The following is a 9695-nucleotide window of genomic DNA, read 5'->3' as shown; positions in this document are numbered from 1 at the left end:
CGGCTAAAAAAGCCATAGCCGCGTCCAGCCTCTCCCAGCCTTAGGGGCTGTGCACGGCTATGGCAATACCCCCATCTCCCGCAAAAGCCCACAGGAGCCACGCACCCTTTTAGGAGCGCGTGGCTCCTGCGGGCTTTTCTATGAGGAGGGAGAAGGGACTGACTGGCTGCATTAGTCCCTTCTCCCTCCTGGGGAAAAGCCCGCAAGAGCCGGGCAGAGCTTGTGGGGCTTTTCCTGCCTGCCTCCCCCCCTGCATTCGCTCCATAAGACGCACAGACATTTCCCCTTACTTTTTAGGAGGCAAAAAGTGCATCTTATGGAGCGAAAAATACGGTAGGTAGGTAGGTAGGTAGGTAGGTAGGTAGGTAGATAGATAGATAGATAGATAGATAGATAGATAGAGAGATAGAGAGATAGAGAGATAGATAGATAGATAGATAGATAGATAGATAGATAGATAGATAGATAGATAGATAGATAGATAGGTGCCCCTCCCCCTGGAAATCCACTCTCTTTGAGCAAACCCCCCCCCCAAATCTTTGGGACAATGGACTGTATTTGCATTGGAAATGACATGTTCGGGGGGATCTTTAAAAAGTTGAACTATCTAAAAAATAGAATCACCACTTGCCACATCATCATCCCCATCAACATTATACCGCCCTTCATCCGATGATCACAGGGCAGTTTCTAACAACACAAAAATGCATAGCACAGTAACACTCCCCCCTCCCGCCCACAGTTTAAAAGATGCTTTAATTAAAAGACGCCTGCTTCTTGGGAGAAAAGCAATGACAAACCTAGACAGCATCTTAAAAAGCAGAGACATCACCTTGCCAACAAAGGTCCGTATAGTTAAAGCTATGGTTTTCCCAGTAGTGATGTATGGAAGTGAGAGCTGGACCATAAAGAAGGCTGATCGCCAAAGAATGGATGCTTTTGAATTCTGGTGCTGGAGGAGACTCTTGAGAGTCCCATGGACTGCAAGAAGATCAAACCTCTCCATTCTGAAGGAAATCAGCCCTGAGTGCTCACTGGAAGGACAGATCCTGAAGCTGAGGCTCCAAGACTTTGGCCACCTCATGAGAAGAGAAGACTCCCTGGAAAAGACCCTGATGTTGGGAAAGATGGAGGGCACAAGGAGAAGGGGACGACAGAGGACAAGATGGTGGGACAGTGTTCTCGAAGCTACGAACATGAGTTTGACCAAACTGCGGGAGGCAGTGGAAGACAGAAGTGCCTGGCGTGCTCTGGTCCAGGGGGTCACGAAGAGTCGGACAAGACTAAACGACTAAACAACAACAATTAGCCAGAGAGCGAAGAGGAATGCCTGGTGGCTACTAACCAGCATGGCTCTGCTCTGCCCTTCACAGTCAGAGACAGCAATGCTTCGGAATACCACAGGAGAGTAAGCTTGGATGGGCTCCCTATGGCCTGATCCAGCTGCCAGGCTCTTCTTACGGAGGCTTATCGTGATAGCAGAACCTACATGCCCAGGAACAGTCTACCTTTGAATACCAGATAATGGGTGTTATAAGAATTTTAAGGTCATATATAAAAAAATAAATGTTCATAACTGTATATATAAACCACATGTCCGAAACCCCACAGATTAGGTCCTGAACAAACGGACCTCAAATATTTCTCTGCAAGCTCAAAGTGGGAAACCTCCCCATTGTCTCTTTCCACACAAATCCTGTCCTCACAAATCCTGTCTTAAGGGCATATTCAAGATATAAAATTTAAAAATTCCTTCCAGTAGCACCTTAGAGACCAACTAAGTTTGTTATTAGTATGAGCTTTCGTGCGCATGCACACTTCTTCAGATACAAGATATGAACAGGGTGTGAGCCTGTGACATGTGACCTAGATTCAGGAATTAAGTACAGTGGTACCTCGGGTTACATACACATCAGGTTACATACGCTTCAGGTTACAGACTCCACTAACCCAGAAATAGTACCTCTGGTTAAGAACTTTGCTTCAGGAGGAGAACAGAAATCGCGCTCCGGCGGCGCAGGCAGCAGCGGGAGGCCCCATTAGCTAAAGTGGTGCTTCAAGTTAAGAACAGTTTCAGGTTAAGAACGGACCTCTGGAATGAATTAAGTACTTAACCTGAGGTACCACTGTAGTTATAACAACAAAAGAGTGGCCAAAACCCAGATAATGCAATTAGGTAACTTGCCAGACAGGAGATAAACAATGCACTCAGATTTCTGTTGTAGACCGCCTTTTCTGTGATGTAGGTATGATGTATCTGGGGTGGTCTTGGACTCCAGGGCAAGGCAATTTTAAATGTCTATATAAGGGCAGGCACACCTTTGTTCTGGGTCCTCCTCCTTTCCTGTGTGTGAGGGGAGCACCCTGCTGCAACAGTTAATAAAGATCAGGCGTACTAGCTGCTTTGCTTCTCAATATTCTCTGGTTGGCCTCTGTTATTTTCTCCTACCAATAGAGAACCTACAAAAGGACTCTATACGGGCTCTTGGGTACCCCATAAGGGAAAAGGAGCAGTTTTTTTCTTATATCATGGGGGACAACTGGAGCATACATTGTCCTCTGTGAAAAGAGGAGGCTGGACATGGTGGGCTTTGGCCCAACCTAGCTGCCCAGTTCTTCATCCAGGTCCAGGGGCCTCCACGTGATTTCACAAGGCCCTTGCAAGCTCCTTCCAGAACCCTGAAGCCGTTGCAGCTGCCCTCCTGGCTTCTCTGGAGGTGGAAGGTGCCCCGGCAGAGGTACCCACCCAGGTGCCTGTCTGCTTTAGGAACAGGACAAGCCTGGCAGGGTTATGGGAAAATAGGGGGCTGGCTTTTTGTGTTCACCCACCCCCATCAAGGAAAAAGAGACCCCTTGTGTCTGTCATCACAGGTCAGAGATAGCAAAGAAAACAAGGCAAGCAGAAATATATCTCTCCCCCATCCCACCAGCAGGTGAAGGGCCCAGGGCAGGATTGGGAGACACCTTTTAAAGACTTTAGAAATTGCCCAGCTCCTTCGCCAAGTGCCACCCCAAAATTGTAACAGAGACTCACAAAATAGGAGGCCCTACAAAGGAAACTTGGGACATGACTTGTCACCTGTCAATCAAGATACCTGACAATAGCTGCTGATGGCCTTTCCTGCCCAGTCTGAGGCATTCTTTTGAAATGGTAAGAACCTTGGCACCAGAGTCTGTTGACTGGGACCTGCTTCCATTCACAGCTTGGCAATTTTAACAGATACTTGTCAAACAGGTTCACGGGGTGGGGGAGATTCAGCAATAACTTCCAGCTATGTGGTTCAAGAAGGGACGTGGGTGGCGCTGTTGTCTAAACCACAGAGCCTAGGGCTTGCGATCAGAAGGTTGACGGTTCGAATCCCTGCGACGGGTGAGCTCCCGTTGCTCAATCGCTGCTGCTGCCAACCTAGCAGTTCGAAAGCACCTCAAAGTGCAAGTAGATAAATAGGTACCGCTCCGGCGGGAAGGTAAACGGCGTTTCCGTGCACTGCTCTGCTTCGCCAGAAGCGACTTAGTCATGCTGGCCACATGACCTGGAAGCTGTACACTGGCTCCCTCGGCCAGTAAAGTGAGATGAGCACCGCAACCACAGAGCCGGCCACAACTGGACCTAATGGTCAGGGGTCCCTTTACCTTTACTTTTTCCTTCACCCAGCTTTGGGAAGGCAGCGCAAGGGCTGTGGAAGGGCATCAACTTGCTGAGGGCCACCCAAAAGGCTTTGAGGGCCACACGTGTAAGACCACCCTGCTCCATGTACCATTTCAGACCTGTGGTTTATGTACTCATGTAGTGCATTTTATTTATGATGCCTTTATCATAGAAGTAGCCACTAACAGCAGCACAACCGAAGCAGAATACAACCATCTCCTTGCCCTTGGGCTTGCTGTCACAACAGTGATGACTGGCGTTGGGTGTGGCAGCCTTGAGCCCCCAGGGCCGCCCAGACGCCAGCACCCCCGTCCCCATGGCTGCAAAGCCCCCTGCCGCCACCACGTGCTTCCTAATCCCTGCTGTCTGCAGAGAGAGAGAAGCCTGTAATCCGGGGCCATTTCTGTGTCAAGGCCTTGCCTAACTCCATTCCCTTTGCACCTGACCGGGGCTTTGCCAGATGATCCCGGCTTGCAGGCCCTGGGGGTGCCCTGCCCCCCACTCTCCCTCCCAGGCCAGATGCTCTAGCATCTGTGTGGACCCTGGGTGAGGCTGAGGGGTGTGTCAGAAGGAAAACGGATACAGTGGTACCTGGGGTTAAGTACTTAATTCGTTCTGGAGGTCCGTTCTTAACCTGGAGCTGTTCTTAACCTGAAGCACCACTTTAGCTAATGGGGCCTCCTGCTGCCACCGTGCCACTGGAGCACGATTTCTGTTCTCATCCTGAGGCAAAGTTCTTAACCAGAGGTACTATTTCTGGGTTAGTGGAGTGTGTAACCTGAAGCGTATGTAACCTGAAGCTTATGTAACCTGAGGTACCACTGTATTGATTTATACCTATTAGTAACTTTGCATTAATGTAACATGCGATGTAACATCCCATGGACTGCAAGAAGATCAAACCTCTCCATTCTGAAGGAAACCAGCCCTGAGTGCTCACTGGAAGGACAGATCCTGAAGCTGAGGCTTCAATACTTTGGCCACCTCAGGAGAAGAGAAGACTCCCTGGAAAAGACCCTGATGTTGGGAAAGATGGAGGGTGCAAGGAGAAGGGGACGACAGAGGACAAGATGCTTGGACGGTGTTCTCGAAGCTACCAGCATGAGTTTGACCAAACTGCGGGAGGCAGTGGAAAACAGGAGTGCCTGGCGTGCTCTGGTCCAGGGGGTCATGAAGAGTCGGACACAACTAAACGACTAAACAACAACAACATGCAATATTTTGTTTGGCTGTTGCTTATTTTTGGTTCACAGCTTAGAGATATTTTCAATATATTAAGCAGTGTAGAAATTAAATAATCAATCAATCAATCTTGTAATTAGTTGCAGCCAGTGGGAGGCAAGAGCCATGAGTGACCCACCGGCATCCAGTAGAGTGCTACCCTCTGAGCCCTCCACTCCAAGGCTCAGATCTAGAACATACATTGCAATCAAAGTATGCATCAGAACATGCACAGAGAGCTCCCTGCTAATATTGTAGGGGAGATAGCTTTGGGAGCAGAAGGAAGGGGGTCTGTACTCTGGCACTGAGGCCCCCCACACCTGCTGGATCCACCAGGAGGATATGGCTCCACCAGTCTTTCATTGTGGCAGGTGCCTATTGTTGTAAACAAAAATAAATCTGCCCTTTTCCCCTTATGGGATATTCAAGAGCCCGTATAGAGTCCTTATGTAGGTTCCCTATTGGTAGGAGAAAATAACAGAGGCCAACCAGAGAATATTGAGAAGCAAAGCAGCTAGTAAGCCTGATCTTTATTGATCTGTTGCAACAGGGTCCTCACTCAACACACGCAGGAGGGAGGAAGAACCCAGAACAATGGTGTGCAAGCCCTTATATAGACATTTTAAATTCCCTCCCTGGAGTCCAAGACCACTCCCAGCAACATCATACATACATCACAGAAGGGATGTAGCTCAAGACCACCACCACCCTGATACATCATACCTAAATCACAGAAAGGGCAGTCTACAGCAGAAATCTGAGTGCTTTGTTTACCTCCTGTCTGCCAGGTTGAATGGTCACTTGACTGGATTGCCTGGGGAGCCTGGCCAGTCTTTTGTAATGATAGATACTTAGTTCCTGAGCCAAATGTGCCCTTAAAACAGGATTTGTGAAGGAAAAGACAATGGGGAGGCTTTTCCATTTTCCTTTGACCTTGCAGAGAAAACATTTGGTCAGTTTGGGAATCAAAATGGTTTCAGGTCGGTCTTCCTGTGCTGATCTATGTACATGCGGTTATGAACATTACCATATATCTAAGACCTCAAAATTCCTATCACACTATCCAGCCTCTACTTAAAAACATCCAATGAAGGAGAGTCTACCACCTTCTGAGGGAGTCCGTTCCACAGTCAAACAGCTCTTATCACCGCAAAGTTCTTCCTGTTGTTTAGACAGAATTTCCTTTCTTGTAACTTGAATCCATTGGTTCAGGTTCCGTCCCCCAGAGAGCAGCAGGAAATAAGCTTGCTCCGTCCTACTTGGGATAGCCCTTGCAATATTTGAAGGTGGCTCTCGTATCTCCTCTCAGTTTCCTCTTCTCCTGGCTAAACATGCCCAGCTCCCTCATCTGTTCCTCATGAGGCTTGGTTCCCAGACCTTCAGTCATCTTGGTCTCCCTCGTCTGCACATGTCCCAGCTTGCTAACACCCTTCTTAAATTGGGGTGCCCGGAACTGGGCACAGGACTCCAGCTGGGATCACATGAGAAGCAGGAGAGGGGCTGCCGTTGCAAAGCACTGCCATACGCTCAAACTCTCATCCTTCTAAGGCATGGCATACCACGTGTGTTCACGTCTGATAGCGACCCTCAGTTTGCAAGACACAAACTTAGGAGGGTAATAAAACCAGGGCCACATCACATCCATCTGAAATCAAAGGCAGTGCTAGAAATGGGGCCAGGATGAGTCCAAAGCATTTCCTTTGGTGAATGGAATGTCTCTGGCGAAACCATCCTTCCTCAGGAAACAGAGAACTTGTTTTTCAGGCTTCACAAAGATGGCTTGGAAGGAATTGATTCTGATCCCAAAATAAGCAGCATCCATCCTATGGCAGCACAGGTGGCACTGTGGGTTAAACCACAGAGCCTAGGACTTGCCGATCAGAAGGTCGGCAGTTCGAATCCCTGCAATGGGGTGAGCTCCCACTGCTCGGTCCCTGCTCCTGCCAACCTGGCAGTTCGAAAGCATGTCAAAATTCAAGTAGATAAATAGGTACCGCTCTGGCGGGAATGTAAACGATGTTTCCGTGCGCTGCGCTGGTTCGCCAGAAGCGGCTTAGTCATGCTGGCCACATGACCCGGAAGCTGGACGCTGGCTCCCTCGGCCAATAAGCGAGATGAGCGCTGCAACCCCAGAGTCATCCGCGACTGGACCTAATGGTCAGAGATCCCTTCACCCTTTACCTATCCTATGACAGTGTCACAACTATTGCAACTGCTAAACCCTAATGGCAAAGTGTGCCTGCACCCAGATGTGCCAAGCCTCTGGATGCCAGAGTACAAGTTAGGGAGGATGCTGCTGTGCTTGAGGTCTGCTCCTGGGCTTCCCACCAAAACATCTGGCAGGCTACTGTGAGAACAGGAAGCTGGACTAAATGGACTTGGTATGATCTTAGGTTCTTCTGTTCACAGATGGCACATGCCATGGAGAGGCAGCATTTGCCACTGAAGAGGTTTCTCCTGCTCTCCTGACCACGTGACACAACTCCGAGGTGCAACAGAAGGTATCTTCCACGTGCAGTCGTACCCTGGTTCTCGAACACTTTGGTACTTGTCCATTTTGGTTCCCGAAAGTCGCAAATGTGAGTGTTCCGGTTTGCAAACGTTCTCCAGAAGCTGAATGTCTGACGGGGCTTCCGACTGGAAGTCGTGCCTTGGTTTCCGGATGTTTGGGAAGTCGAACGGACTTCCGGAATGGATTCTGTTTGACATCTGAGGTACCACTGTATTCCAGAAGAAGAAGAGTTTGGATTTGATATCCCGCTTTATCACTACCTGAAGGAGTCTCAAAGTGGCTAACATTCTCCTTTCCCTTCCTCCCCCACAACAAACACTCTGTGAGATGAGTGGGGCTGAGGGACTTCAGAGAAGTGTGACTGGCCCAAGGTCACCCAGCAGCTGCATGTGGAGGAGCGGGGAATTGAACCCGGTTCACCAGATTATGAATCTACCGCTCTTAACCACTACACCACACTGGCTCCTGTAGATGAGTTCACTCTGCAGGATCCATGCGCAGCATGCAGGTGAGCAGTGTTACCGCAGAACTACCAGTTCTTGACTCCTCTGCTTTGTGCTGTAACCTAGTCCTAGTTTTTCTTGACTGCAAACCGTGGCTGGAAGTCATTTGTTTGAAAGGGGAGACGTTAGGAAAATGAGCCTTACCATCACGGACAGGGATAGGTTACCAAGTAAAACCAGATCCAGCCAGCCTTTGCCACCAGAGCTACTGTAGACTTTGAATAAAAAGCCGTTTAATCTACAGGCTGCCTCTGGATAAACCGCTCTGACGGAAGCAGAACAGAAGCTCCCCTGGACAAACTCTCCACACCCAGCACACGGCCAGATCCGAAGTGAAGACCTGGATCCCAGCGGGGCTTAATCCCAAACTGAATGTGGTCACACTCATCCACCAGCAGCGAAAACTCTGTGAGAGTTTGTTGTTTACCTGAGCAGAGCCATGCGCTGTGTTGCTCCAGGATTCAAAAAAAGCTGAAACGGTTTTGCAGCTTTCAGTCCGCCATCTTGATTTAGGGTGGTGTCTAACTGTGTGCCAATACAGATGAAAGTCTCCTCTTGGATCTCAGGAACCACCACTGGTTACGGTATCTCAAGAGGTGCCCAGACGCATGGAGAACAGACAAATGGACTAACAGTTTTCCAAAATATATGGCTGATTTATATCCTGCCTTTCACTCAGTCAGCTGTGGCTTCCAAGGCCTTTTAGATGATCCCCACTGCATCTTTGATGGTGGTGATGGTCTCCCAGTGTACCTGTGGAGGTTTAAGGAGCTCAGGCCAGGGGTCGCTGGCAACTATTGTTGTTGTTTCGTTTAGTCATTTAGTTGTGTCTGACTCTTCGTGACCCCCTGGACCAGAGCACGCCAGGCCCTCCTGTCTTCCACTGCCTCCTGCAGTTTGGTCAGACTCATGTTTGTAGCTTTGAAACCACTATCCAACCATCTTGTCCTCTCTCGTCCCCTTCTCCTTGGGCCCTCCATCTTTCCCAACATCAGGGTCTTTTCCAGGGAGTCTTCTCTTCTCATGAGGTGGCCAAAGTATTGGAGCCTCAGCTTCACAATCTGTCCTTCCAGTGAGCACTCAGGGCTGATTTCCTTAAGAATGGATCGGTTTGTTCTTCTTGTAGTCCATGGGACTCTCAAGAGTCTTCTCCAGCACCAGAATTCAAAACTATCAATTCTTCAGCGATCTGCCTTCTTTATGGTCCAGCTCTCACTTCCATACATCATTACTGGGAAAACCAGAGCTTTTACTATACGGACCTTTGTTGGCAAGGTGATGTCTCTACTTTTTAAGATGCTGTCTAGGTTTGTCATTGCTTTCCTCCCAAGAAGCAGGCGTCTCTTAATTTCGTGGCTGCTGTCACCGCTGGCAACTATTACACCAGGGCAAAGCAAGACCCTGCAAGCAGGTGTTGTCCACCCTGAAAGCTTTCTGCTGATGTCCCCAATAGGAGGCAGTGGGGCAAAATGTCTGGCAGGTAGACAGGCAGGGAGGCTGCTCCTTCCAGCCAGGTCCCTTCACTTTCTTCCTGCTGCTTAAATCTTTTACGGGAATTTTTTTAACATAAAAAACTGTTTTATGGTACGTTTTGCATTGTAAACTGTTTTGGATATTTGAAGGGAAGACCAATATCCACATATCTGGGAGCCAGTGTGGTGTTGTGTGGTGAGAGTGCAGGACTAGGACCTGGGAGAGATGTGGGTTCGAATCCCCACTCCTACCTGAAGTTCACCAGGGTGACCTGGAGACAGTCCCTGCCTCTCAGCCTAGCCTACCTTACAGGGTTGCGATGTTTAAATGAGGAGTG

Source organism: Podarcis melisellensis, assembly GCF_964234715.1.
Source record: "Podarcis melisellensis genome assembly, chromosome: 8".
In the NCBI taxonomy this organism is placed as follows: domain Eukaryota; kingdom Metazoa; phylum Chordata; class Lepidosauria; order Squamata; family Lacertidae; genus Podarcis; species Podarcis melisellensis.
Note: the sequence above shows the minus strand (reverse complement) of the source record.